Consider the following 27,532-nt stretch of genomic DNA (forward strand, 5'->3'; position numbering starts at 1 on the left):
CTCAGGCCTCTTGCAGGCCCCTGCCCTGTGGGCTGTGGCGGTGGGAAGCGCTGGCCCCGGGCAGTGTTGAGGCTCCCAGAGGCCTGCGTCTTCCGCTGGCACCCTCTCGGTGCTGCAAGCAGGGTCCCTTCTGGCCCGAGGTCAGCACTGCCAGGTGCAATGCGGCGTCCCCGCGGGACTGACCCGCCCTTCCCCTTGCAGGGCCGGAGCTGGTGCACGGGTGGCTGTGGTCCACGGACATGCTCTCGGGGCACCGTGTTGACCTCTAGGTGACCTCTAGTTAGTGGGGGGAGGTGGTGCTGAACTGCAGGGGGTGGGGCCGAGTCAAAGGCCAGTGTGGAAGGCGGGGTCGGCCCCAGCTGGGGCACGCTGTGACCACGCGGCAGGGACCCCGGGCTCCCAGGCCCCTCCAGGGGGTTTGGGGCTCAGGAGAGAGTGCGGGTGTGGAAAGGAACCGGGCACCCCCCGCTGCCACTGTGGTTCCTGCTTGCCCTAAACCTTGCAAGTAGCTGGTTACAGAGTAACAAAAAACTGTATCTCATTTTTTTTTAAAGAGAAATTGTGAGTGACAGGGGACATTTAATAACGAACCAGGTGGAAGAAGCAAACTGGTTGTCTCGCCTTCCGCTGGCTGGGCAGCCTCTCGGGGTGAGGGTTTGGGGGGTCCAACCCTCTGTCTCCCCTGGAATCTGATGGAACTTGTCCTTTCCTTAAGATAATAATTGCAAACAGCATTGACCTTTTAAGTGGCTGGTTTTCTTTTAATAGTTTTCTAATTCTTTCCCACTGTCTGAGAAACACCTTTGTAACTTTTTCCTTTAAGCATCTTCTCTGTCCTCTGCCCGCTCCACAATGGGCTTGCTCCGTGAATTCTGGCTCTCTCTCATGTCCGTGGCGATGCCACCCTTCTCATTCCTGTGCGTTTTCACCCCTAAGAAAGGTATAATTGAGGGGGACCCCCCCCACCCAACGACGACAGGGCGTGCTCACTTCAGGTGAGCCGGCTGCGCCCTGTGGGAGGTGCCGGAGCGAATGAGCAGCGACTGTTAGTGACAGCGTCGGCTAAAAATAAGCCTACAAATGCGTTAATAATTGGTCTCTGTGTGGTTTTTAAATCAACTAGTAACAGTTTATTCCGGGAGGACATTAGCATAGAGCAGCTGTTCGCTCTCGGGGAACCATCTACCCCGGCCCTCGCCCTGCCTTTTCCTGCCTCCGCTCTCTGACCCGGGTGGGGCTGACTCCCGCGTGGCGAACTCTTCGGCTGGGAGGCCGGGAGGTCACCTGGGGGCCCAGCTCACGTTTCTCGGGGACAGCATCCCAGGAGCCAGCGCTCCTTGGCGCTGGGGGGGGGGGGGGGGGGGGGGAGGGGCGTCAGGTAATTGCTGCCCCAAAGGGGCCGAGAGCTTGGGTGGGAAAAAGAAGTGGCACCCAAGACGGGCAACTCCCTGGAAGCGAGATTCTCTCTCCCCTCCCTCCCCCCCTCCCCCTCCATTTGTCAAACCGAGTGCCCCCTGCTGAGCCAGGTGCGAGGCCAGGTGCAGGGACACGGAGGAGAGCGGAGACCCTTCCCCACCTGCGTGGCGTGGGCTGGCGGGGGTGGGCTCGGCCTCCCATCCCGCGGGTGGATGCCCAGGCCTGCTGGTAAGGGCCGCCCAGGGGCTGTGACGGGGCTGGCAGTGGGTGGGGGGGACAGGGGGGCTCAGACAAGATGTCGGAGGAAAACAGTGCTTGAATTGAGAGCTGCAAGGTGGCTGGAGTGAGCCAGCGCAGGCGGGAGGGGCAGGTGCGCTGGGCGGAGGGGTGGCCCGTGTGAAGGCCAGGAGGCAGGAAGTGGAGGGGCGGGCGGGTGGGCGACGGTGTGGGACGAGTGGTCAGGGACCTCTGGAGAGCTGGTGCTGGGAGACCTTTGGCTTCCATCACACTGGTGGTGGGGGGTGGGGGGAGCGGCCCCCCGAGGGCCCCAGGGCTGGACCGCATTTTCAAGGGGCTCAACCCAGGACTTCTGAGCCCCTGGTTCCTACAGCCCCTTCACAGGGAGCTCAGCGGTGAAATCCACCCGCACCTCGTCCTTGGAATTTGCAACTGCGGCTGGGGGTCGGGGTCTGGGGCAGGCTGAGGCCGGGAGCTCGCACTGGGAAGGGGGCTGGTCTGGCTGCGGGGTGGACATCAGGCTGCACTGGGTGACGCAGGAGTAGGAGTAGGAGGTCCCGTTGTCCCAGTGTGGCGGCTTGCAGCACGCCACCCGCAGCGGACGGCTCTGGTGCCTGTGGCCCCTTCCCTGGGGCCACCTCGGCCTGTCCCCCGTGGTGGCCCCAGCCCACCTGCGCAGCGGGTGACGAGGACCACGCTGGGGCGCTGCACTGGCACACGGGGGCTGGGCTTGTGTGCACAGGAGCATCTCGAGCTGCTGGGTTTCACGCCGGGAGCTGGGACTGGCACGGTGGACTTGGCAGATGCTGCGTCCGCGCCTCCCCCTGTCTCCCCGGGGGAGGTGAGAGACGGACCAGCTCATGCCGCCCAGGCCGCACTCGGGGTGGCTGGTGCCCGGACCTCCTCCCACACAGCGAGCTAACGCCGAGGGGTGGTCCTCACCCGAGGGAGGGGGCTCGTGTCCCGGCCTCCCCCGCTTCCCGCAGGCGGTTCCTGGAGCTCTCACACAAGCAAGCCCCTCCCCACAGCAGTGATCTTGAGAATGTGCCCAAGGGAGGTTTTCCGCCCTCCCTGTCTCCCACGGCACCCCCCGCCCTGCTTTCCCGCACCACCTTCCATTTAAGCGGCCTGCTCTTAAGGCCCCTCGAGCTCTGTTTTCAGGGGAATTCAAACCAAAACCAAGATTGGGAAGGTAGGGATTTGCTGAAGGATCAGGTCTGTGGGGCAGAAGTGGTGTGTGCATGAGTGTGTGTGTGTGTGTGTGTGTGAGAGAGAGAGAGAGAGAGAGAGAGCGAGCAAGGGTGCCCAAAGGGTTTGGCCTGCGCACCTGGGGAAGGGGGGGCTGTCCGGGACAGCGATGGGGCATGGGGGGTGGGCAGCCTGGGAGTCCAGCAGGGTCTGAACCGGAGGCCGAGCAGGTGCTGAGTGGAAATGGTGCGTGGGCTTGGGGCACGGTGCGTGCAGGTACCTGGGACCAGACAGCATTGGTTAGCAGGCTGCCTACCTGGCATCCGGATTCAGCTGTGCCTTCCTGTTTAAGGGGCATCAGCTGTCTCCTTCCTCCCTTCTGTCCCTCCCTCCCTCTCTCTCTCCTTCTTTCCTTTTTAGTTTTTATCTCTCCATCTATCATCTATCTGTACCTAGCTACAGGTTCTATATGTTGACCTGCCGTCTCTACCCATTCCTTCTATCGTTCACCCACCCACCCACCCACCACGTGCCCCCCTGCACCCTTCTGCAGCATGCCCGCCCGTGAGAGTCTCGTCCCTGCTTCAGTGCCCCAGGCGAGCCCCTCCCTTTTAGGATTCTGCCTGGAAGTTCCTGACTGCTGGGACACGTTAGCCCAGCGAGGCCCCGGGACTGTGCCGCTCTCCCGTCGCCTCCCCAGGACTTGCTCTCACTGTCTGCCCTCCCGCCCGTCTGGGCAGAGGCACTGGGGGGCCGTGAGCCCTGCTCCCTGGCAGGCCGGCCCGTGTGCTGGGGAAGAATGGGGCCAGTCACCCCGGGGAGATGCCCCCCAGCTGTGGCGTCCCTCCCCCTGGCTCCCCAGGCAAAGGCGGCTTTGTGCTCCCCGGGGACAAGGCCCGCCATTGAGGCAGGCCCGGGGCGGCTCTGGAAGGGGGAAGGACGGCTGGAACCTAGAATCGGGCATGTCACAGACAGGGAGCCCTCCTCCCGGGCCTCTGCAGGAGCCGGTGTCTGCCATGAATGAGCCTCTGCTCCGGGTGCCAGGCTGGGCTCACTCCCCTGCGGAGGGAGGCCGCAGCCCTGCCGTCTCCTGGGCTTTGTCTGAGCACGGGAACAAGAGCACAGAGAGACAGAGTGGCTGGGGGATTGCCCCACTGTCTTGCAGCTGCTGGGGGGCCCCCCACCTGCCTGCGGGTGGGTGCACGTTCTGGAGGCCCCCCACCGCTGCATTCAGAGGGGCCACGGGGAGGCTGGCTTTGCCGAAAACTGGAGGGCGTGTCAGTGAGACAAAGCTGGGCGGAGCCCTGGGCCAGGGAGGAGGTGAGCGCAGGAGGCGAGGCGTGGCTTTTTAAATTACTGTCTATTTTCTAAACTTTCCCTTTTGCACTAGTTTTAAACTCATATGGAAACAGCCCAGAGCCCCCCCACCCCACCCCCCAGCCACCCAGCTTCTGCCCACGGGAGCCTCACCCCTCTGCGAGCACCAGCGGACCCCACAGACGGGCTGGGAGGTCCTGCAGCCGCGCCCGGGCCATGGCTAGTGTCCCCAGCTTCCCGTGTAGTTTGGTTTGGTGGTAGGTGTGTGCTGTGTCACCGCACTGAGAGCTCGGCCACAGCCAGGGGAGACTGCCGTCCTTCAGAGGGAAGCGTCTTTGGCTCCCGCGGTGGCCCTGGCCCCGGGTGACTGGAGCTGGCACTTCCTGACTCTCCGCTGTGTCACCTCCATGGCCCTGGGTCTGATGGCAACCTCCTCTTGACCCCCAGGCCCCTGCTTCTGGGGTCTCTACTGCAGAGAAAGACCAGGGCCAAAGAGATGGCTCGTCCTGGTCTGTCCCCTCCCCTCCCCTCCTGGGGCCATTGTGACAGAACAGCAGAGAAGGGTGACTTCAGGAGCAGAAGTTGGCCCACGGTCTGGAGGACCCCATTCTGACGGGCGCACCTCTGGGGGCATGACGCCCGGGGAGCACACGCTCTGAGGTGCTGGGGGTGAGGGCCCCAACGTGAATTTCAGGGACACACAGTTCAGTTCACCACCGGGGCTCCCCTCTGTCCCCTGGAGGAGGGAAGAGACCTTCCGTCTCTTTCCCCTACTGGGACGCCCCTCAGTCGAGGACGCGGCGAGGGGGTGGCAAGACTCAGGAGGCTCCTGCTGCGCGCGGGGGTCCGAGGAGGACGGTTGTGTCCACAGTGGAGACAGGGTGGGTGGAGGGAGTTGATGGGAAGGTCACAAAGGACAGGGGGTCGGTCTGTGGGGGTCTTGGGGTGGCCTCGGGCGCGGGAGTTGGCTAGCGGGGCGGGCTCTGGGGCCGCCGTTGGCCGTCCCGGCAGAATGGATGCAGCGTGTGGGTTAGCAGAGCAGACAGAGTGGGAGGGGCCCCCGTGCTGGCGGTGGGGGGGCGTTCTCGGGGGAGTGTGGTCTCCAGGGAAGAAGCCGAGGACAGGGGCCCACTCTCGGGGGCCGTTCTGTGGCCTAGTGAGCAGGAAGAGCTGCAGCCAACAACTGGCCCAGCGCCTCTCAAACCCGTCTGCGCACAGGACCCCTGGGCACGCTGCTGGCACGTGGGTTCTGACTCCTCGGGCCTGGGTGGGGCCCGAGGCTCTGCATTTCCAATGAGCCTCCAGGGTACCGGCTGCCGGCCAGGGTGGTCTCGTCGTCCGTCCCCACGCCCCCACCCCACGCAGGCTTGCTGCCAGCCCCTCTGCAGTGACAGGAGTCCAGGGTCCCTGCAGGACAGGAGGGCGCAGCGGGGACGGGAGCGCTCAGCTCCTCCTGGTCCCGTTGTCAAAGGTGCCCCACAGCGGGGGAGGGTGAGCACAGGTTGCCAGCTTTTACATTGTGGCCAAATCAGGATGTTCAAAACCAAAAGGCCAACAGTGAAGAGCCGAGAAAACAGCCAATGAGCATTTCCTAAGGGAACTGTAGGAACTTCAGCAGTGAATCAGGAAGGCTCCCTGCCTCATGGAGGTGTGTCCTCTCAGAAGGGCGGAGCCAAGAACAGTCCTTGGGGACTGGGGGATGTCACCACAGGCTGGCACGGGCTGACAGGCTGAGGGCGGTGGGCGTGGCTGCATGAATGGGGACTCCCCCCCTCAGAGAGGCCCTTGAGCCCCCAGCAGCCCCAGGCAGTCTGTCCCCGAGGGGAGCAGCCTGGGCTGAGCAGGGACGGGGGCCAGGGTGCCCTCCTGGCTGCCCCTCCCGCCCCCGCCTTCATCCTGGGGGGGGCTGCGGGGCGCTGCGTCCACTCTGGCCTCTCATCTGCGTGCCCCTCGCAGGCTGCGGGCAGCCTTGGGCACGGCTGGCTCGGTTTCCCCTGTTGCCGAGCCCACACCTGGGACGTGTGGGGTCGAGTGGCAGAGCCGGAGACCTAGGAGTGCACTCCTGTCCCATGAGCCCCTGCTGTCCAGTTGTGAAGAACACCCGTCCCGCACCCCCCACGTCCCTGCTCGTGGCGAGTGGGTCTCGGATGACACAGGACTCAGGTCAACCACCGAGTCCGTTCCAGGGTCCAGCTGGGGTTTGGGGAAGAGGTGTCTTCCGTCCACCACAAGGCACTGAGCTGGTAGGAGGGGAGTCTGGCAGGCGGTTGCCCCGCCTGCCCGGGTGGGCCAGCCCGGGGACAGACCCAGCCCAAAGGCAGGCCGCGTGGGGCCGAGAGGGCTGACCTCCAGCAGTGAGGCCGGCCGGTGCCGTGTGGGTGGGACGCGGGTGGGCCCGGGCGGGACTGCTCAGACACGGCAGCGGGTTCCCTTGGGGGCTCTGCCACTCGCAGGCCTGGGGAGGAGCTGTCCTTCTGAGCCCAGGTCCCGGCCTGGGGGGACGGCAGAAGATGACCCGCCCCCACCCGTCTGCAGGTGCTGCTGGACGACACCTCCTGAAGGTGTGTGGAAGCAGAGCGTCCTTGCAGGACCGTGGGACTGGATGGGGGGATGAGAGGCACATCTGTGGGTGACCCCCATTTCTGGAAGGATCTGTGTGACTCCCTGTAACAGAGGGGGTGCTCAGGCTTTCTTCATGAAAGTGGGGTTTTGCTTGGACATTTTCTGCATTTGCCTGCATTTGTGCACCACGGGGTTGGAGGGGGGGCTCCGGAAGTCACCGAGAGAGGCATTCTGGGGAGCTGCTCGAACGTGGGTGATTGTCACAACGAGACACCCCGGCTCCTAATTTATTGTCCCCGGTGGCTTTGCACTGTGGTTCCGTGACGGTGTAGCAGCTGCAGGTTAGTGGGTAACAGGATTAATTACTTAGAACATGAAGACAGGAGATTCCTACCAAAGGCTTTGTAACAGATTAACGAAGAGGTTCCTACCTGAATTATCATTTTGAATTTTCCAGAGAATGTTTTCTGCAGAACTACTCAACTGTGTAAAGTTATTGGAAACGTCTAATTTTTACATTATTTCTTTGCTCGGTTGACCCACTCACGTTCTTACCATTCTGTAGCCATTCGGTTCAAAGCTTTGGGTCTTCATGTTATCGCCTGTGAAATACGTACAGCGGACTCCGTGAGGCCCGTGGAAGGGTTTGCAGCCCAGGGGGACGTTCTGAGGTCTGCGGGGCCAGAACTGGACAGTGAGGTTTCGTCTCATTCTGCGGGGGCAGCCTGGCTGTGGGGGGCCGTGGAGCCCCAGGGCCGGGCGCCCTGCAGGTGGGTCCCAGCCCTGCCACTTGGGCTGGTTACTTCACCTCTGAGACTCGGTTTCCTCTCTGGGACAAGGAGAAGAGTAACAGTATTCACCTGGCGAGAGCCCGACGGGGAGAGCGCGCTGGGCCCCAGTCCCTTCTTCCCTCCCCGCCCCTTCCGTTCCTGCTCCCCCTAGCTCCCCAGGCCAAAGGGGCCCTGTGTTCCGGGAGGAAAGGACGTGTTAGCAGCGCACACACCCGCGCGCACCACACGCCTGTACCAAGTCGTGTCCTGTGTCGTCCCGCCTCTTGCTGGGCTTCCTGAACGCGGCAGGGCCGAGGGTCTCGAATGAATGCAGGTCCCAGGCCACCCCGGTGGGCGTGTGGGCGTGCGGCTGTCGGCACGCTTCCTCGGCGCCGGTCCCCCCCCTCGGAAACCTGGGGTTTGCGTTGTCTTCATTTCTGCCCCTCCTTCCCGGGCTGCGGTGTTCCTCGTGTGTCTCCTGGGGACTGCGGACACGGGAAACACCCTCCTGCCCGGGTTACGGGGGAGGTGGGCTGGGTGCCTTCCCGTCAGGGCGCCTGCAGCCGCACGTGGCTCCGTGGCCGCCGGGAACCCGGCCACTCCGGCTCCGTCGTGGAAGGCGTCCCCGGCTGGCGGATGTCATTGGTCCGGGGAGCCGACTGCAGGCTCCCTCGCCACCTCACGGCCTCTTGGTTCAACCCGTCCTTCTTCGGGGCACCCTCATCGGCCCCAGACTCCCGCCGGCCCACTCGGGGAAAGAGGAGAGTGTCTGTCTCCTACTCGTGCAAAAACAAAACCAGCCGTAACTCCAGGGAACCATGTTTTGTCGGCCTGGAGGTGGTCAGCCTCCTTCGAATCAGACGAACGGAGTGGGCCAGGGCGGGGACCCCAGGGGCTGCGGCCAGCAAGGGAGCTGTGGCTGCCGGGCAGTGACGACACGTCCGTCTCAGAGTCTTCATAGAAGTTCTCTACCCGCCGTGACTCCTTAATGAGCCAGGGGGTGGGCGTGGGCTGGGGGCGGGCGGAGGGAGCTGGAAGACTCGACCTTCTGGGGTTGAGCCACACCACACACCCTGGTGTCCCTGCCCCGGAACAGGCGTGCGCTGACCTTGGTGCTGAATGCAGCGCCCGCCCTCTCCGCGGCTCGTGAGCATCCGTCACCGTCACGTCCTCTGGCACCAGGTAGAGAGGACACGCCAGATTAGTAAAGCGACGGATCGGGTTCTGTGCCTCCTGGGGGGAGGGGGGGCCGCTCCCTCTCCGAGTGTGGGCTGACCTGCTGCTCCGCCGCGGGAGGGCCTGGGGAGGACCCGGTCCCTCCCTCCCCCTGAAGACCAGCCGGTCTCCGGGAGACCTCTCGTCCCTCTGGCCACCAGCCCCGTGCTGACAGGACAAGCCATGCAGTGTGCACATTGACGGTCGTGTCTCCAGCGCCACCAAGCCGAGCGTCGTTGACATAGGGGTATGATGAAGAATCAAATGATTCTCCCTGCCCCCCCCCCAAGTTTATTATGTGCTGGGTAACTGCTCACGTGGTTAATTTCCGAGTTTTCTTTCCATGAGTTGGCCTCACATTTAAAAAAAAAAGACTAATGAGACTGAAATTTTATGGTGAGCACATGGAAAAGCAAATAGCAAATAACCCATCTATGAAATTGTTATAAGGAAAGTTATTACGGCCACGATTAGAGCCAAACGACCCTATTTAACGCCCGATGGTTAGAGAGGCCCAGCTAGGACAGAGGAAGGTGGTGTTTTCCATAAGAGACGTTCCAAGGCGCACCGTTCAGCAGGGTCTCGCTCCCGCACAGTCACGTGTCTGAAAGTCACGTGTCCGAGTGACATGAACTCAACAAGGGGTCAACCGCAGGCGGCAGCCTCGGGCCTGCTCTCTCCAAACTTAGCACGGCAGGTCCTGAAATAACGCCGTTTCGCTCCGTGTGATCTGTCTGCGAGCGGTTGTGCTCCTGTGCACACCCCCACGGGCGTCCTCCCACACCCCCAGATGTGCACGCTGGGGGCACCCGTGTGTCCGACTTGTCCCAGTGTGAGTGCGGGTGGGTGTGCATGACCCAGTGATAGACGGAAGGGTGTCCCACCTGGGGGGGGTCCCTTTTGTCCCCCTGGGATGCCCAGAGAGGGTCCGGTCCCCCACAACCCTGACCTGGAATAAGCGGGTTGGAAAGGAATGATTTTACTTGTTTTTATGAATCTTTTTCTTGAATGGATGTGTAACTCACATTGATTTCCATGTTTGATATCAGGCGTGTTTTGGGGGTTTGTTTAGAAATTGGGGGGTGTTTCTGCGACCGTGAATGAGCTGTAGGAGTTTAACTCTCGTTTTTGCCCGTCAGCCTGTGGTCAAACCGGTTTCCACGTCGGTTTGCTTCACGTCTCAGTTTCTGAGACGCTGTTGGTGACGTGAAGCCAGCGCTAACTTCACGTACTTCATGTACATTAGGGGCTCGACTAGACAAGATGGGTTTGTGGTCATGTAACGGGTGTTTGGGGCTTTATTTGCTCGTTTTTATTTGGGTGTAAAGAACTTCTCTGTACTTCAACCTGCTAGAGAGCATCGCTCTGTTAGAAGCAGAGTTAGGAATGCGTGTTCCTCTTACAGGCTCCGGTGCCAGTGCCAATCCATTGTTTTGGGAGTTTTTACCGGTTGGCGACTCGGCGATCTGTGCTGGTGCAGCATTTCCCGTGGGGCAGAAGCACCGCCGGTAACCGCGGTGCTGTCCGTGCGCGGTGCGAACTGCCCCGATTGCTGATGGCTGTTCACCTTCGCACGTTCCAGACAAGGAACAAAACCCTCACCGTGTGGGTTCCCACGTCACCTTTGTTCGCGGCGAGAGCATGCCTTTACAAGTCCGCCTCCATCTGATCGACTGCAGTTGTCAGAGGTTTTCCCACGCACCCGCTGACCGGCAGATCCCCAGTCTGCTCGGTGTGGGGAGTCCAGTGGTGTTTTCCTGCACACTGAGTGTGTTCCCTGGAGGTCAAAGGTACATCTGGCGCATATGTCAAAATATAGTTGAATAATTTATAGACATACGCCTATTTTTTATGGGTATAGACATAGACACATGGGGCAGGGGAAGAATTTCCCTTTGGAAAACGAGCATACAAAAATCAGACTGCAAAGACGGAGCTATGAGGCCCTGGGGACAGAGTGACATCCATGATGCAGAACGTGGGGAGGGTTTGGGTCGCGTTTTCTGAGACGGGGTCTCGGAAACCCTCGGCTCAGCTTAGAAACACGGAAGACAAAGAAACACTAAACATCAGGAGAGTCATCAACGCAACCACCACCTGGGGGGTCCCCAGGGGGTGCCTGGCTCTGCCTGTGCTTTTGTCTAAAATTAATAAAGAGTGTGCACTACATACTGGCACATGCCTAGCGTTCCCATAAGAAGTGGCAGATAGGAAGATGCTACGTTCTTGGGGGAGAAAGCGAATGTAGAAAGCCACTCTCCGTCTTCTGCGCCGTGCTGATGGCTCCTGTGGGAGTAAAAATTAATTTTAAAAGCCAACTGAAAGCAACTTCTACCATTAGAGAGAGATACCCTTGTTGTTTTACAACGGGATCTCACTCAGTGCAAATTAAAACGAGACACCATTTCCACGCACCAGACTGGCAGAAGTAAAAGCACATACTGCTGGCGAGGGCTGGCAACGTTTGGAGAAACGGGAGCTTATGCGCCGCTGGTGTTGGCATCAGAGGGCGCGGCCGCTGTGGAGAGCAGTATGGTGTCTCTACGGGATCCAACTCACCGCAGTCCCCAGACACCCGTCCAGGCCGTCGCCCCAGAGGAAATCACACCCGGGGGAAACCCAAGGGTGTTTCTCGCAGCAGGGGTTTGACAGTGAAACTGGGGTGAGGCCACCACATTGGACAGGCGTCACGTGCGGGCAGCTGCCCGCCAGTCACTGCGGGCCTTGCCCCTCTCTGCACAGGGGCTGGGCAGGCTGTGGGGCTGGGCTCCTGGGGTCACCCCGGGGCTGGACTCCATCTGTGGTGTTTGCTGCTGCCAACAAGATGGACACCCCTCCACGCAGCTGTGTCCAGGGGTTAAACTTCGCTCTGGCTGCTGGTTACTGGTTACATGCATGTTTATTTTCTGTGTGTGTGCATTACTGTAAAAAATCGACCCATTCCGATCACATTTTTTAAAGTAGTGCAGTAGCTTTTTTTAAGGTCAGAGGTGAGAATACACCAAGCCACGAGAGTATGTAGTGAGTCATGAGCTACTGTACTGCCTCCATAATCGGCTGCCAAAATGTATTAGAAAATTTTTTTTTAAAAATGAAAACACCATGTGATACTGTCGTTACACATGAGTCATGTAAACTTAGGGAAGGAAACTTGGTCATGTTTGGCAAAAATTATGGATGTGGTTATCCTCAGAACTGGCAACCCCGCTTCTGGAAATCTACCCCAGAATATCTTGACAAAATATAAAACAGCATATACGCGAGGCTGTTCAATTTGTCGTCATGTCGGTGACAACCCACGGTCACCAGTGGATTGGTGGGATAAACAGTGGTGTGCCCACACGTGGGGGAGCGAGTACACGCCACGCCGCCGCATGCAGGTACCCCGGCAGGCACCGTGGAGTGGGGACGGCAGCAACGTGTAGATGCGTTGGTGGTGCCCGCCTCTTACGTGAGGAGGGGGTTGTGCGTGTGCAGGCAGGTGCGTGTGTGTTGTGTGCTTACCGTCCCAAAGCCACGCTGGAGACGTGAAGCAGACACTAAGAGAAATGCGTGTGGACAGGAGAGGGGGCCCGTGGGGTGGAGCCCAGACCGCAAGTGGAGATCTCCGTGGCCACACTTCATTACGTGACCTTGCGTTTTTGATGCGTGTAACTCTTTTACATATTCGAAGAGCTAAGTGAAAAAAGGGACACATTGAGACAGGTGGGGAAGTTGAACCTCAGTTGGTAGCTTAGCCGCGGAGAGCAATTTCTTCCAGCGACTTGCACACCCAGTGTCGTCCCCGCCCGTCCCTAGCGGGGTGCAGTTTGAGGACACACGCGCGTACACAACACAAGGGGACCCAGAACCACACTCGTCGGTAGCCCGAGCTGTAATATTGATGTCGTTCCTTTGGCGTTGTTCTATGAATGATTTTGGAGAAAGCGAATACGGAACATATTCATGTTAGGAAGCACGATTCCTTCATCTTAAATTTGGATCGGAAATGGCGATCTACAGTCATGGTCTTCTTTGCTCTTAACAATGTCTGCTGTAGACTCTGTCCACTGAGAAGGCCCAGAAGCAGCGATGCAGCGATGGACACGCGCCTGCCCGGGTCTCACGCATCAGATACCCGCTCCTGTTGCCGGGGAGCAGAGCTCCTCGGAGAAGTGACTGACGCCTGGTTGGAAAACTTCACTAGGCTACAAAGCAAGGGCGGCCTCAAAAACTAATGGGGTCACGTCAAAAGAGCATAGGAATTACGCTGAATTATTTTCTGGTGGCTAAGATGAGCTGCTTGCGTGTCAAACAGGATGACAACAACTAGGGCTGACTGAAATATATCAGAGTTACAAGAAGGTGTGCCTTCCAAGTATTTTCCAAATAATCGGCCACCCTTATATGTTGCTAGGCTACCAGCTCATATTACATGTATGTATGCTGCAAACGTACACCGTTACAAGGACTACTTTATGTGAATTTGTCATTTAGAGAAGCTAAGAGAATAAAAGGTTAGTAACCGTACACTTAGAGCTTGTTATATTAGCTGCCTTTTTTGAATTCACCATTTCTGGTTCTGTTCGTTTGTTCCTGTGAATGCGAGTTGCCATCTGGTGTGATTCCGCGCCCCAAATGCAGCTTTGTTCCCACACGCTGTGTCCCGTTATTGTCCCACGTCGTGCATTTCTGTGTTTCATGGGCCCAGCAGTACACATGTGAACATGTGTGTGTGTGTCCTCTCAGGCCAGGGGTGTCGGGCTCATTTCCACCAGGGGCCACATCAGCCTCACAGTTGCCTTCAGAGGGCCAAATACAGTTTTAGGCCTGTGTAAATGGGACTGCTCCTTAACTAGGGGCAAGGAGCTTCGCGCTGCCGCCGGGTAGAAACAAGGTGCCGGGCCGGATAAAACAGGGTGGGGGGCTGGATTTGGCCCTTGGGCCTCGTGCTTGCCACCTGTGTCGTAGGCAATTGGTTTTGAAATCAGTTAACAGAAGAAAGCAGGAGAAATACACATTCGCACTTTTATAATTACATAATCACTCGTGTGGGGGTTCTCTGTGTGTGTGTAGCTTGAATTACTGTCTAACGCCACTTGCTTCCAGCCTGAAAATCTTTCCTCGCATTTCTTATACGACAGGTCTGCCGGCAACGAATTCTCTGTTTTATTCATCCGGGGATGTCTTTAATTCAACTTCACTTTGGGAAGGTAGTTTTGCTGGGTGGTAGAGTCTCGGTTGATGGCTCTTTCTTTGACCAGTTTGAATGTGTCACCCACTGCCACCTGGGGGCTCAGCTGTTTTGGAGGAGGAGCTGTTTGCCTTCCCGAGTTTCCCTTGTGCTTGACTGGTCATCGTCTCTCGTTACCTTCAGGATTTTCTCTTTCAACACTTGTGTCTGGATTTGGATCTCACTGGGTTTATCCTGTGTGGAGCTTTTGAAGCTTCTCGGATGGACAGACTGATTACTTAAATCAAACCTGGGGAGTTTCAGCTGTTGTTTCTTCCACTCTTCTTTCTGCTGTTTCCTCTCCCTCCTTCTGGCGCTCCCTTTGTGCGCACACTGGTGCACCTAAGGGCGACCCCAACCTGCTGAGCCTCCATTTCTTCTTGTTTTTTAAAAATTCTTTTTCTCTCTGTTCTTCAGATTCAATGATCTCTCTCATCGAGTTTGGTGATTATTCTGCAAGTTCAAAGGTCCTGTTGATCCCTTCTGCTGACTTTTTCATTTTAGTTACTGTAATTTTCAACTCCAAAATTTCCATTAGGTTTTTAAAAATAACTTGTCTCTTTATTGGTAGTCTCTTTTTCATAAGCCATTATTATTATGCCTCCCAATTCCCCTTTAGGAATGGTTCTTTTAAGCCCTGGCTGGTGTGGTTCAGTGGATTGAGTGCTGGCCTATGATCCAAAGGGTCACTGGTTTGATTCCCAGGGAGGGCACATGCCTGGGTTGCAGGCCAGGTCCCCAGTAGGGGGTGCGTGAGAGGCAAGCACACATTGATGTTTCTCTTCCTCTCTTTCTCCCTCCCTTCCCTTCTCTCTAAAATAAATAAGTCCTTTTAAAAGTGGTTTCTTTCAGTTCTTTGGACATATTATAATCGCTGCTTTGAGTTCTTTGATAAGCCTGACATCTCGGTTGTTTCATAGACTGTTCTGTTGTCTGTTTTTTCCCCTTATGAATCGGTCACATTTTCCTTTTGTTTACACATTTTACATTTTTAATCAAAACTCCTAGACACTATGGTAATGCTTTATAGCAACACTGGATACTGACTTTCCCTTCCCTGCGCTGTTTCCTTGTTCACGTTTTGTGACTTAGATAGGCTATTCTTGGGGTTTCTCCCCCGACAGTGTGGCGTCCTTGGTGTGACGTCTCAGAAGTTATGGCCCCGGGGTGCACACAGTCGCCCTGAGGTGGCGGTGGTTTTCGCAGGTCTTTCTTCCTAACTTCTGTCACTCAATCTGTTTGCCTCCGTTGCTCTTCTGCCAGGCTGCTAGGCTCCTTGACCCGCCAGCGGATGGCTCTGTGGTTGTCGACAATCTCTAGGGGCTTAAATTCCTCCACAGCCTGATTCGATGAAGTTTGGATTCTTTTGACAAGTTGTTTTTTGAGGCCAATCTCAGGCCATGAGGGCTATTCTTAGCTGTTTTCTTTTGGGTGACAAAATAGCTGACCTACTGTTCAGCTTATGGCCACCACAGACCTACCAGCCTCCTACACTGGTCTTTGGGTTCACTGATCATTTCTGATGCTCTTCCCAGTCTGTCACTCAGCCCACATAAAGAACTCCTTGTTTCCAACACTGCGTTTCACGTAGCATTTCCATGAGGCTTGTTTCTGTATTGTCCGTGTATTTCAATTCACCATCCCTTCAGACATGCCACTCACCTTCCACACACTCCTCTTGAGCACTTTTACCATGGTTATTTTAAAGTCCCGATCTGGTCATTTTAATAGTGAGGATATTCTGGGGTCTTCTCCTGTCACCTGTTTCCTCTCTTGACCATGGATCACATTTTATTGCTTTTTCATGCACCGTGCATAATTTTTTACACGTCCGATATTTTGTATCATATAATAGTATGTTCCTCTTCATTCAGGCTATCAGAGCAGAATCCTGCCTGTCACTGAGCTGAATCTGGGCTTAAAAAAAAAAAATATATATATATATATATATATATATATGGCTTTACTTTGATCCAGCTCACTACCAGCTCCCAGTGTTGTCAAAGCAGGGTCGGGGCCTCCCTCAGCGTGGCGTGGGCTCTGAGCCCCAAGGGGTCCCTCTGTGCTTTACATCTTTGGTACCAGCCTTCTGACCTGAGAGTCCTTCCTCCACGTTGCAGCCTGGCCAGCAGGTGTAATGCTCAGAGAGAATGTTCTATGGGAGAGCCCTGTCCCTGCTTCTCTGCTTCCAGACTTTGCAACTTCCTTACACCCCGGTGGAAGCTGGCAATGCCTGCAAGAGGCTTCCTCCAGCTCTCCCCTGCGCCCAGACGTTCAGCAGCTGGAAACCTGGAGTGCCCAGGATGGCTGTCTCTGGAGTTGCATCCTTGCCCCCCACTTCCTATGAGGCCTTCAGCCTTTCACTGGGGCACTTGTGTCTTAGGGGTCACCTGGTTTTTTGCTGCTGTACCTGCGGGGAGGAGCTGCCAGTGGGGCAAAGCGCTCTCTGGGGCTGGGGCGGCCCACGTCGTACGCTGTCACCTGGCCATCGGCGAGTAATTACCATAGCAGTACTCCCCCTTCCTGTGCCACCTGCCCTCTCCGCTCCATCAGGGTGAGAGCAGGCTGCTGCCGCGCTCCTTGAGTAATGTCTTCCACCACTATTTCCACTCCCTGGCTTTCATGCCGATGTCCGTCCTACGTAAGCACTGCGTACCCACAGTAAGGGCAGCGGTCTGTTGGAGAGTGAGTTGTTTTATGAAGCATCTATATTTTAGTCTTTTTCTTTTTTTGTAAAATGGGGAAACTACAGAAGTCATTGCCTTTGCTGTGACAGTTACAGAAGGGGAATCAGATCATCGCTCCTCTTCTGGAAAAAACTTGTTTTCCTTTTTTAGTCCTCCCTGGAGGGCGTGCTCATTGATTTTAGGGAGGGGGAGGGAGTGGGGGGGGGGAGAGAGAGGGGTGGAGAGAGACACAGACATCCGTGGTTGTTTCCTGACGCATGCAGACCGGGAGGGAGCCTGCAACCTGCCGGTGTTCGGGGCGCTGTCCCACCAGCTGAGCCCCTGCCAGGGTGACTCTTCCACATTGTGATGGACGAGGAAGAGGCGGCGGCAGCTTGAATGTCTGTGTGATGGAACCTCTTCCTACCGTGGTCCCCGTTCTCCTGATGTCAGATTCCAGACCTGTAAGGCGGGCGGCGGCTTGTCCCGGCGTTCAGGCCCCTCACTCCCTGCCTGTGCGAGACCCCTGGGCTCGGGGCCGGGGCCTCTGCGGCAGGAGGCACCACGGCCACGCTCTGACCCGAGGGGTTTGAGCTGGAGGGAGCGGTCCCTTCCGGCGGGGCTACTGTGTTATTGCCGTGTGGTCGGGTGTGAGGTGCCAAAGTCATGCCCCGTGTCCAGACAAGTCCCAGTGGCCGTTTCTGTCACCACGCGCCCTGGGCAGCTGCCAGGGTCCCCGCGCCAGGACTCGGTGCGCTGGTTCCCGCGGCTGCGGCAGGTGTCAGCCAATATGTTTGGCCGAATCTTCTGGAGCATGTTGGAAGCGTGTCCAGCTTGACCTTCCACGGGGCACTCTTTCTGTGGCCAGAGAAGCCAGCCCGTGTCATTTCCGACACGCTTTCGGCCCTGGCTCCCTGGGACTCCGCGGGGTCTGCCGAGTGACAGACCGGCTGCTCCCTGGGAGCTGTCAGGCCGTCTAATCAGACGGAAACCCGACCCGCACACACGCCTGCCTTTGGCAACCAGATGACGCAGCAGCCCCGTTCGGCCCTGGCTTCCCCTGCCCACGCGGTGACCAGTGGCTGCCGTCCTGCGTGCTCGGGGCCTGCCGTCTCCTGGCTGGATTGGTTTCTTGTGACCCCTGGAGAAGGGAGCTGTGGTGGCTGCTACGCTCAGCGCCGCCCGGGAGGCTCTCTGGAGACATAAACGTGTACCCCAGGGGCGTTCCGTGTGCATCTGAGGACATTCATCGTTCATCATTCATTCGTGTGGTCCTTCTCACCCCACTACCCCACTGTGGGGTGCTTCGACCGGGTTGCAGGCTTCACGCGTGGTGCCAGGGTTATGGGGGTAACAGGGGGCAGTCTCCCCCCACAGGGGCTCGCAGTGTAGAGGGAGAGACAACGAAAAATGACAGAGTGTGTGAAGCAGCTCCGGGGACAGTTGGGCACAACAGGGACACTCGACCTTGTCTGGGGCAGGGGCCGGGCAGAGCCGGTTTCCCCGGGGGAGCAGCCTTCCCTGAGACCCCCCCCCCACTCCCCTGCCCAGGGGGAGTGGCAGTCCCAGGGGAGGAGCGAGAGGGGGGAGATGAGAGGAGGAGGGAGAGGTGTGTGTGCAGGGGTCTGGGCTTGATCCCGAACACCAGGGGGAAGAAGTCAGAGGGCGTGAAGTCGGGGAGTCCAGTGTTTAATTAGATTTACATCCTGAAGGAAGCTCCCTGGTGCAGAAGGGGCTGGTGGGAAGGGGGGGCCTCTTTGGACCCCCAAGCAGGAGATGCTGGGGGCCTGTCTGGGGCTGGGGGCGCAGAGTGGGGTGAGAGGATCTGGAGAAATCAGAGTTATTTCAGAGGCGAACTGTGTGTGGTTTGGCGGTGGGACTGACGGGGAGGGGAAGGAGAGCGTCTGAGAGTCCCGGGGCGGCCGTGAGGTAGCAGAAACGTACCGCCTCGCAGTTGCGGGGCCGGGGAACGTGACCTCCAGGTGCGGCCAGGGCCGTGCCCCCCCGCAGGGTGCAGGAAAGGGCCCCTCTGCCGCCTCGGCTTCCGGCGGCCGCTGGCCTCCCTGCTCACTGCTGTGTTGCTGTGAACTCTGCCGCCGTCTGCACGGGCTGCTCCCTGTGGGTGGCTGTGTCCTCTCCTCTTCTGAGGCGGACACGTCATTGAACTTAGGGCCCACTGGAATTCACGGTGACCTCACTGTACCTTAAATAATTGCGTCTGCAAAGACTCTGTTTCAAAATAAGGTCTCGCCTTGAGCTTCCGGGCAGACATGACTTTGGGGGCCATGCTTGCGCCCTCCGCCTGGAGACAGGAGTTGTTAAGGGTGTTTCCGGGTTCCTGCTCGAGCACTGGGTGGACATGTAGGACAGACGGACACTGGCACAGAGCCACTCGGGCCCCTGAACTAGGAACACACGTTGGCACATGCACAGGTGACGTGACTGAACGTGGTAACAGCCTCAGGTCTCCTCAGGCTACCCCCCCGCCACACACAAACGACCCTTTTTCAGGTGACCCTTTTCTAGTGACAGTTGTCCTGTAAAACTGACGTGTAGGCTGTCGGCTCAGCTCAGCAACGGTTGTGCCCTCTCAACAGTGTGATGACCACGTGGGCCAGGCCTGAGGCCGTGCGGCGGGGCCTGGCTGACCCGGGCTCAGAGCGCCGACCAGCTCCACCCTCCAGCTGTGCGGCCTCGGGGACGCCTCTGGGCACCAGTCGTGTGCGTGGCAAGGAACTGGGGTGTGGAAAGAACTGTGTGACTGTGGAAGTGTCCCATGAAGAACCCATCTGGCTTTTGTTTCGTTTTTGCTTTGTATGCAGAAACTAGGTGTAAGGGTCACATTTCACCTTCCACCACGATTATACAGTGCTTGTAGCAGTGTGATGCTTCAGCACAAATCAGTCACAGGTGCTTGTGTTCCGGTGCGGCTGCTTCGCCGCCTCAACACCCAGGGGAGACCGGCCCCGCTGAGCCGCACGTTTCTGTTTATGGGAGAAACACCGGGGGGTGGTCTGGGCCAGTGGGAGTCGGTGCATACATGATGGTAACACATGAAAAAGATGCATTTCCACCCCCCCCCCCCAAGAGAACAAGGGAGTGAGAAGCCCACAAAGGGGACAAGGACGGGACGTCTGATGCTGAGACGTGTCACAAGTGCGTCACCTGCCTCCCTCCCGCAGCGCAGCTCCACGGCCCCGCGTCCTTGCCCCAGCGAGGTGGTGCTCCCTTCACTGTCAGACCCAAGCAGTCCACTCTCGGGTCCAGTCCCGCCCCCCACTTCCTTGGCTCGTGGCTGTGCCCTGGCACAGTGCCCTCACTGACCCAGCCTGGACCCCCGGACCTCAGCCTGGGCCTGCAGCTACTGCATCTCCAGCCCTGAGCATCCCCCTCCTGGCACCAGGGAGCTGCCCCTCCTTGATGGCACAAATCACCTCGTCAGCTTTTCTCCCCTTCCGCAGCCTCGGCCAGGGCCAAAGGGCTGCCTGCCCACCCTCCCATGCATCCCAATGTCGCGAAGCCCGTGGGACCGTGGCTCACGTGCACCCTCCCCCGCCCCCACGCCATCTTCCACACATCAGCTCCCGGAACCGCCCTTCTTCGCGGAGCCTCTGCCCTCGTTGGCCAGGGCGGACAGAGAGCCCCGTTCACCACCCCCGTCCGGACGCGGGCGCCTCTGGGCCACGCGCGTCCTCGGCCCTCACACCTGCGTTACGTGCGGGTGCTCTGCCTCCCGCCCCGGGATTAGAACACGCTTGCTCTGCACCTGGCTCGCTCTGTTTTATTTTGTAATCAAATGAAAGGATTCGTTTCACGTGGTCTCAATGGAGGTCTCGCCTCCAAAGCTGCAGGCATAAGCAGTGTTTCAATAGAGCACGTGCTTCGGTAAAACTCACTCGCCGGGTCTCCTCCTGCCGGGTGCTCACGCGGCTTCGATGTGCGCAGCGCCGCCCCCCGGGAGGCAGGAAAGCCTCGGTGCGCGGGGCCCCTCTCTGTTCGGGGTTCTTTCTCGGGCACAGGCCGGACACGTCAATGGGAGACGTGGAAACGTCCTAAGCCTGTTGAAACACACTGCAGAATTGCCACGCCGAAGGGGCGTGCCCAGTTCCAGGGCCACGCAAGGGCGCGTGACCTCACCGTGCCCCTCGGGGACGGGACGACGGGACGGACAAGGCCGCGGGCCCCGGAGGCACTGAGTGCCCAGCGGACGCCCCGGGACGTGAATTCCCCGCGGGGCGCGGAGTTGTGTTTTTCTGCTCGGGCGCGGGAACGAGGAAGGTTGCGGTGGGGCGCAGGCGTGGCAGGGTCCGGGGAGGGATGGAGTCGCTCGCGCTGGGTGGCCACGTGGACCACGTGGGGGTGGGGGTGGGGCAGGCTGAATTGCTGGAAAATAACACGTGGGCGGAGGGAGACCCGGGGCGCCATTGTCCGGTCGCCCGTGGGAGCCTCAGTTCCCACCTCTAACACGGGGGACGATAAGGATGCCCGCCTCCCACGCGCCTGTGGGACCCTTAATGAGACAGCCTGGGCGCAGGCACGTGAGAAGCAGCCGGGGGTGTGGCCCCCACTCTCCGGGCGGGGGTGGGGGCAGAGTGGGGGCGGCAAGGTTAAGACCCGGGCTCCGGCAGCCGGCTGTCCGCCCCGTGCTCACCGCGACCTCGGCGCGGGGCTTGTCCTCGCCGGGCTGCCGTCTCCCCAGCTGGACGTCAGGGAGCATCACGGCGCTCGCTTCGGGGACGGCAGGAGCCCGTGGCACGTGAGGACTGGAAGATGCGTGCGGGTGGGCACGTGGGGGCGAGTCCGGGAAGACGTGAAGGCACGTGGGGGTGGGCACGTGAAAACGCGCAGATATATGGGAACAGGCACGTGAAGACGTAACGTACGGTACGTGGGGGCGGGCACGTGAAGGGGCAGGCACGTGAAGATGCGCGGGCACGTGGGGGCGGGCCCATGAGGATGCGCAGATACGAGGGGGCAGGTACGTGGGAGCGGGCACGTGAAGACGTGCAGACACGTGGGGGCGGGGCGGCCCGTGAAGACGCGAGACACGTGGGGGCGGGCCCATGAGGGCACGCAGACAGGTGGGGGCGGGCACGTGATGACGCGCAGATATGAGGAGGCGAGCACGCGGAGCGGGCACGTGAAGACGCGCAGACACGTGGGGGCGGGCCCGTGCGAGGCCGGGTTGTCAGGAGCGGCGTCCTCCGGCGGCGGCGCGCCCCGCTCGGCCTGCGGTCCTTAGCTCGCTCGTCGCACCTTGCAGTCCAGCGGGGCTTCCCCTCTTCGGCCCCACCGTCCCTGTTCCCCTACCCACGACCCGCACCGTGTGCGTGGACCCGGGCGGCTGGCACGGACGTGGGGGGCCAGGCGGCGGCCGCGCGGCCTCCAGGCCCGAGGTGAGCGTGCGTCCCTGGGCTGTCGCCGGGAGCTGGGCGACCTGGGGCGGAGCCGAGGTCCTGGGTCAGAGCTGTGGACTCCCCGTGGGTCGGAGCACGCCGTGAGGGGCCTGAGCGTGGGGGGGGGGGCACCCGCGTGGCTGACGTCGGCCCGGCACGCGGGCCGCGGTGGCTCCGGGTCTGAGCGGGCGCGGGGTTCCCGGGGCGCTGCCGGTGGCTCGTGTCGCCTCACGGTCTGCGTGTCAGCGTGGCGCGGTGTCCCCACGGAGGTCCGGCCTCCCCCCGCCTGCCGCCCGGGCGGAGCCTCCCTGGGCCTCGGTTCCCCTCTGCACAGGGGGCGGGCTCCCTCCCTCCGTGGGCTCTGGGGAGGACCCGGCCCCGCGTGGAAGGGGAAGCTCCCGGCGGAGCCACAGCTCCCCCCTCCGGGGTTCCTGGGGCCGCGGTCGGGCGCGGGGCCGGGGCGCCGGGCGCTCGCTGGGGCGTCCCCCCGGGTGGCCCGTGCGGGACGGGAGGGCGTCCCAGCTCCCGCGGCGTGGGAGCCGCCTCGCTCCGAGCGCAGCCGCGTCCCCGGAGCTCACGTCCATGGGTGGGAGGGCCGGGCCCGCTGGCTGCTCGGCGACACTGGGGTTAACAGCGAGAGCCCCGGGGGTCGGCCGGAGCCCCGGGCCCCACCAGCGCACTGCCCACTGTGCGGGGAGCCCTCCGAGGCTCGGGGCCGGGCCGGCCCCTGGTTCGCACGGCCGGGGAGGGCGGGGGTGCGACTCAGACCGCGGCTGCGGCGCTCTGCAGCGGGCCTCGCGAGGAGGGGCAGGTCCCTGCTCCCGGGACGTCAGTGATGTCGCGTGCTGCCAGAGCCTACGGTTCTCGGGGGGCCCACGGGCGGGGAGTACGTGGCGCAGGGAGAATGCGCCCTGGGACCCTCCTGGGGGTGGCCCCTGGGTGGCCTGGGCTCCTGCCCCTGAGCCGGCCGCAGAGGCACCCGGAGTAGACTAGAGCCTCACGCGGACCTGTGGGTCTGACCTCGCGTCTGTGTCTGCCCGTCCTGGGCCTTAAGTAGCAGGTGCAGCGAGGGGCCGCCCGCACACTCGGGTCTGAGGTTGGGGTCTGGGCCCGCTGTCCCGCTGTGGCCCCTGGGCCTTAGCTCGGGGCAGGTGCCTTGATGTGTGACGGGACTGTGCATGGCCAAGGTGCTCCTCTGCCCAAGGTCAGCATGGGGGGAGGGGTACAGGGGAGGGGAGCACCCCTATACTTAGTGGACCTTCTCTAAGGCCAGGGGATTTAGGGCTTCTAGCAATTTCTGCCAGGCTCCGTGCAGCTGCTGGCCCTGGTCTCTGAGCAGAGCTGGGGGTCCTGTGGGGTACTCAGTCCTCTGGCCTCACTCCTCAGGCCCCGGGTGGCCCCCCTCACCTCCACCCCACCCCGAAGTCCTGCAACGTCTATACTTAAAAGTGTTTACAGATAATAACAGTGTTCAGCCCCGAAGAGCAGACAGGAGCGTCCTGACAATTGCAGTTCTGGGCAGGGCTGGGGCTGTTCCGGGAGCTCCGAGAGCCCTGAGCGCCTGGGGGGGGGAGGCTCTGTGCCAGCCGTGACCTCTGGGGAAGGTTTGGGGAGACGGGGTGGGGTCCTCCAGGGCACAGACTTTCCTGGGACGATGAGGACCTTCTTGCAGAACCCTTCCTTGAGCATTGGTAAGTGGAATTCCTCCAGGCACCTCTCGGGGTGGGGGAGGGGAGTGGAAGTCCTTTGAGGGTCTCTGGGGGGCCCCTTAAAGGCAAAGGCCTTGCAGAGGTCCCCAGCAGCAGTGCGGGAGGCGTGAGAACGGCCTTTTCCCGTCCCGAGTCGAATGGCCACCGTGGGGCCCGGGATGAGGAGCGGGAGCTTCCCCTTCCTCTAGTCTCCGGAGTGGGGGCGGCGGTGGGGGGAGGGCAGCCGGGAGCCCAGAGAAAGTCTTCTGTTTCCCGGTGAGTGTTATTTTAACCCGTTACTCCAGGTTAAACATAAAAATTTCACCTGGGTGCTCCTTTGTCGTCGGTTCAAGAAATAATTCCCAGAGACAGTAGATTGTCATCGCTGTGCCCTAGACCGCATGGGGCCCTACTCTAAAGCCAGGTCTGTGAGAACTCCAAGTCGGGGCGGTCTCTGGCCGTGGAGGTCGAAGCCTTCATGTAGAGTCTGGAAGGAGTTCGAGTCTCAGGTCATTACCCCTCGGGGGTCTGTGCCAGAGACGCCTGGCTTGGGGGTGGGGAGGGGCGTGCCTCGGGCCTGTTTGTGATTTTTGCCTTTAGGATCACCTGTGGGTTTTGGTTCTGAGAAATGGTTTGCAGGTGGGGGCAGGTGTCTGCGGTTGGGGCTGAGGAGGGAGATGGAGAAGCTGCTCCTGGGGGTGAACGTGGGTCACGTGAGTTCCTGCGAAGCAAAGCTGCTTTTGGCTGGGACGGCGCCTGGCTGTGTTTCTGAGCCACAAGCACTGGACCCGGAGGGAAACGGTGATTCTGGATCCCAAGGAGTGGGGGCGGGACTGTCGTCCGAACCCCAGGCCCCTCCTGAAATGCTCGCTCGAGTCTCGAGGGGAAAGGACAGGGGGTCACTTAGCAAAGAGCCCTTCTCTGGAGTGTCCTTGGCCTCTTTCTTTTAAGGATGAGTGACAGGATTATGCACAGACCCCATTAAAAAAAAAAAAAAACACCACGCTTGTCGTCCATTCAGAAATAATCAGGGTGTATTGTCTCTGAGGAGAGGCACGGGGACAGTTGTCCTGCAGCCATCATTATAGTTGTCACCTACGCGCCGCCGTGACAGAGGAGCAAACGTTTCCAGGAAGACGGCCTGCAAACTGGCTGCCGTTCAACTTCACGGTTCTCGCCAGGCCAGCTGAGCTCCGTCCCATGGGGACCTCTGTCCCTCATCCTTCAGGATGAAGGACACACCCTCCAGCCACGCCCAGCGGGAGCTCGGCTGCTTGCCGTTCTGTCTCCAGAGAACGGAGCTCCCCTGACCCCCATATTTTTGGTTGTGAACCAGTCGAGCCCCGAGTCCATAGCGTTGGCCAGCAGCCTGTGACTTTGTGGGGTTTTTCATCACGTCGTCGTTACGTAAGGCAGGAGCTCTGCTTGCGGGGTGACTGTTCACGTGGCTTGCACGCAGAACGTTCTATTTTTAAACTACGCGATGTCTTCCTCAGGAGGAACCTGCTCGCTCCTGCCTCCCCGGGAGTCCTCCCTCGGCTTTGCGCGCCCAAGGTGGTGGCGTGCAGGCACGTGACCTGGGGGGGCCCGCGTCTGGGAGCCGAGGCGTGGCCGCGGGCAGCCACTTCCTGGTCCTGGGCCGCCGGGCCCGGCCCCGGGTGCGGAGCGGCGTGCTGCTATTTTCAGCCCCGTCTTCCTCGCATCTTGACATAATTGGACATGCCACAGCTGAAGCCCGTCTGCTTGCAGAGGTTCCGCCATCTGTGTTCTGTGGGGCAGAAAGAGTCCCCGCGGGAGCACGGCTCATTGTCCTCACTCAGGCGGGAAGTTAGGAGATCACCGATGAACTCCTGAAGACGCAAACGAAATAAGGTCTCTCCTCTTCCCTCCTGCCCATGCTGCTGCCCCCAGTGGGCCCTGGGCCGCTGGGGGGGACAGTCCTCCCCGGGCTGTGCGCCCTCAGGGTTGGACAACCTGCCTCGGCGTCCCCTGGGACCGCAGGCCCCGCCCTCGGGGCTCCTGATGCTGCAGGCGCGGGGTCCAAGTGAGGACTCACATCTCCGGGGCGTCCCCGGGGGCTGCCGCTGGCCCGCCCCGCTCCTGCGGCCCCGCACAGGGTCGGTGGGACTCGGGGGTGGCAGCCGCTGTGAGTGCCGGGAGGCCGCTCAGACGGCTTCAGGGGGCGGAGGGGCGGTTTCCGGTGGGTCGTGTGTTCTGTCCACGGGGTTGGAGCTGAATTGCATTGGAAGAGAAACTTGAAGTCTGGAGGAAACCTTTACTCAACGATAGAGGCTGGGCATTCCTTAGGTCGTCAGAGTCGTCACTCTTGACGGCGTGAGACGTGGCCGTGTCACTCGGTGGGACGGAGGCCCCACCCGTCAGAGGCGAAGTAGCTGCACTTGGGATGTGCGCGCCGTGCCGCCCAGCGGGCAGAGGGGTGACCGCTGAGAGCCCGGGCACTGCGCTGTCAGCACGTTTCTGCACGTTCAGGACTCGTGTCGACAGTGGAAGGTGACCACGGGGCTCCGGTGCAGCCCTCCTCCGCGGTGTGCGGCACGAGCGGGGAAGTCGGCGGCCGGGCACACGGCCTGGCGTGCTGCCGGTGCTCGGTGCGGTCCGGTCAGCACTCTGGTGCGGTTCCGCCCCGGCCCCTGTGCCTGAGGGGCGGTTTCACTGCTCCTGGCGTAACGTTCTCTCCTGCAGCCGGGTTTGAACATTTGCGGAGTCTTCCCTGGCTGGCGTGGCTCAGTGGGTTGAGCGCTGGCTTGTGAACCGAATGGTCACTGGTTCGATTCCCAGTCAGGCCACAGGCCTGGGGTGCAGGCCCGGGTCCTCAGTTGGGGGCACATGAGAGGCAGCCACGCATTGATGCTACTCTCCCTCTTTCTTTCTTCCCTCCCCCTCTGTCTGAAAGTAAATAAAATCTAAAAAAATTTTTTTTTTTACCTGAAGTATAAGCTCCCTGCTTCCTGTGAATTAAGTGCTCAGTTAACAGGAGAATTGCACCCGTGCGGGACCTGAGACGTGGCGGGAGGACCTCCTAGAACCTCCCCAGGGACGAGGCCTGCCCCCGGAAGGGCATGTGGCCGGAGCGGAGGCTGCAGGGCTCACGTTTAGGGGGCTGCACTCCAGGGTGTGGGATTGGGCGCCGTGCATGGGCGTGGCGCACTGGTCTGGAGGTCACCGGTGACTGGCCGCTGGGAGGGCGGTGGATGTCGGCCAGGGTGGAAGGTGGAGCCAGTGGTGTCAGCGGAGGGCGAGGGTGGGAGAGGGAGGGACAGCGGGGCCCGGGGGGCTCCCAGGTCTTGTCTGGAGCGTTCTGCCCTGGCAGGCCTGGGTAGAGTAGTTCAGGGGATAGAAGGTCAGTTTTGGCCACGTGCAGCTCCACGTGTCTGCAGATGCCCTCGTGGACGCCCGGCCGGCCGCTGGCTGCAGGAGGCGGGCGTCAGGCGAGGGCCGGGCGGAACACCAGCTGAGCGGCAGGGAGTGCGTCCCCCCTGACTTGGTCGCTCGCCTGCCCCTTGAGGATCCTTCGGGGGGGAGCATTGTAGCCCCAGTCCACTCAGTTGTACTGGAATCACTGCAAGAGGAGGTGTTCTGTGGAGCCTTCTGTGGGACACAAGGGCCGCTTGCCTTTAGCGTAAGGTAATCACGAAAGTAAGGACAGTGAGTACAGAAAGGTTAGTTCGAACTAGATGGGGTCTTTTGCTGAAGGTTCGGACCCAGAGGGCCCTCTGCTTGTTAGGACCCCAAGGTTCACACGTACTCGGGGAGGGGGTCAGTGTCGTCATAGCATCCAACCAAGACACTCCCTTCACGTTCTCTGAAGACTCGAGGGGACCAGAGAGGGACTGGCACTCGCTCC

At 60.3% G+C, this 27,532-nt stretch overlaps 1 protein-coding gene across 1 annotated transcript in view; it reads left to right on the forward strand.

Annotated features, from left to right (window-relative positions):
- Window positions 1-27,532, forward strand: part of PHACTR3 (phosphatase and actin regulator 3) — a 104,678-nt gene that overhangs the window by 22,245 nt on the left and 54,901 nt on the right. The window lies entirely within an intron of this gene.

This window comes from Phyllostomus discolor, chromosome 9 (assembly GCF_004126475.2).
Source record: "Phyllostomus discolor isolate MPI-MPIP mPhyDis1 chromosome 9, mPhyDis1.pri.v3, whole genome shotgun sequence".
Classification (NCBI taxonomy): domain Eukaryota; kingdom Metazoa; phylum Chordata; class Mammalia; order Chiroptera; family Phyllostomidae; genus Phyllostomus; species Phyllostomus discolor.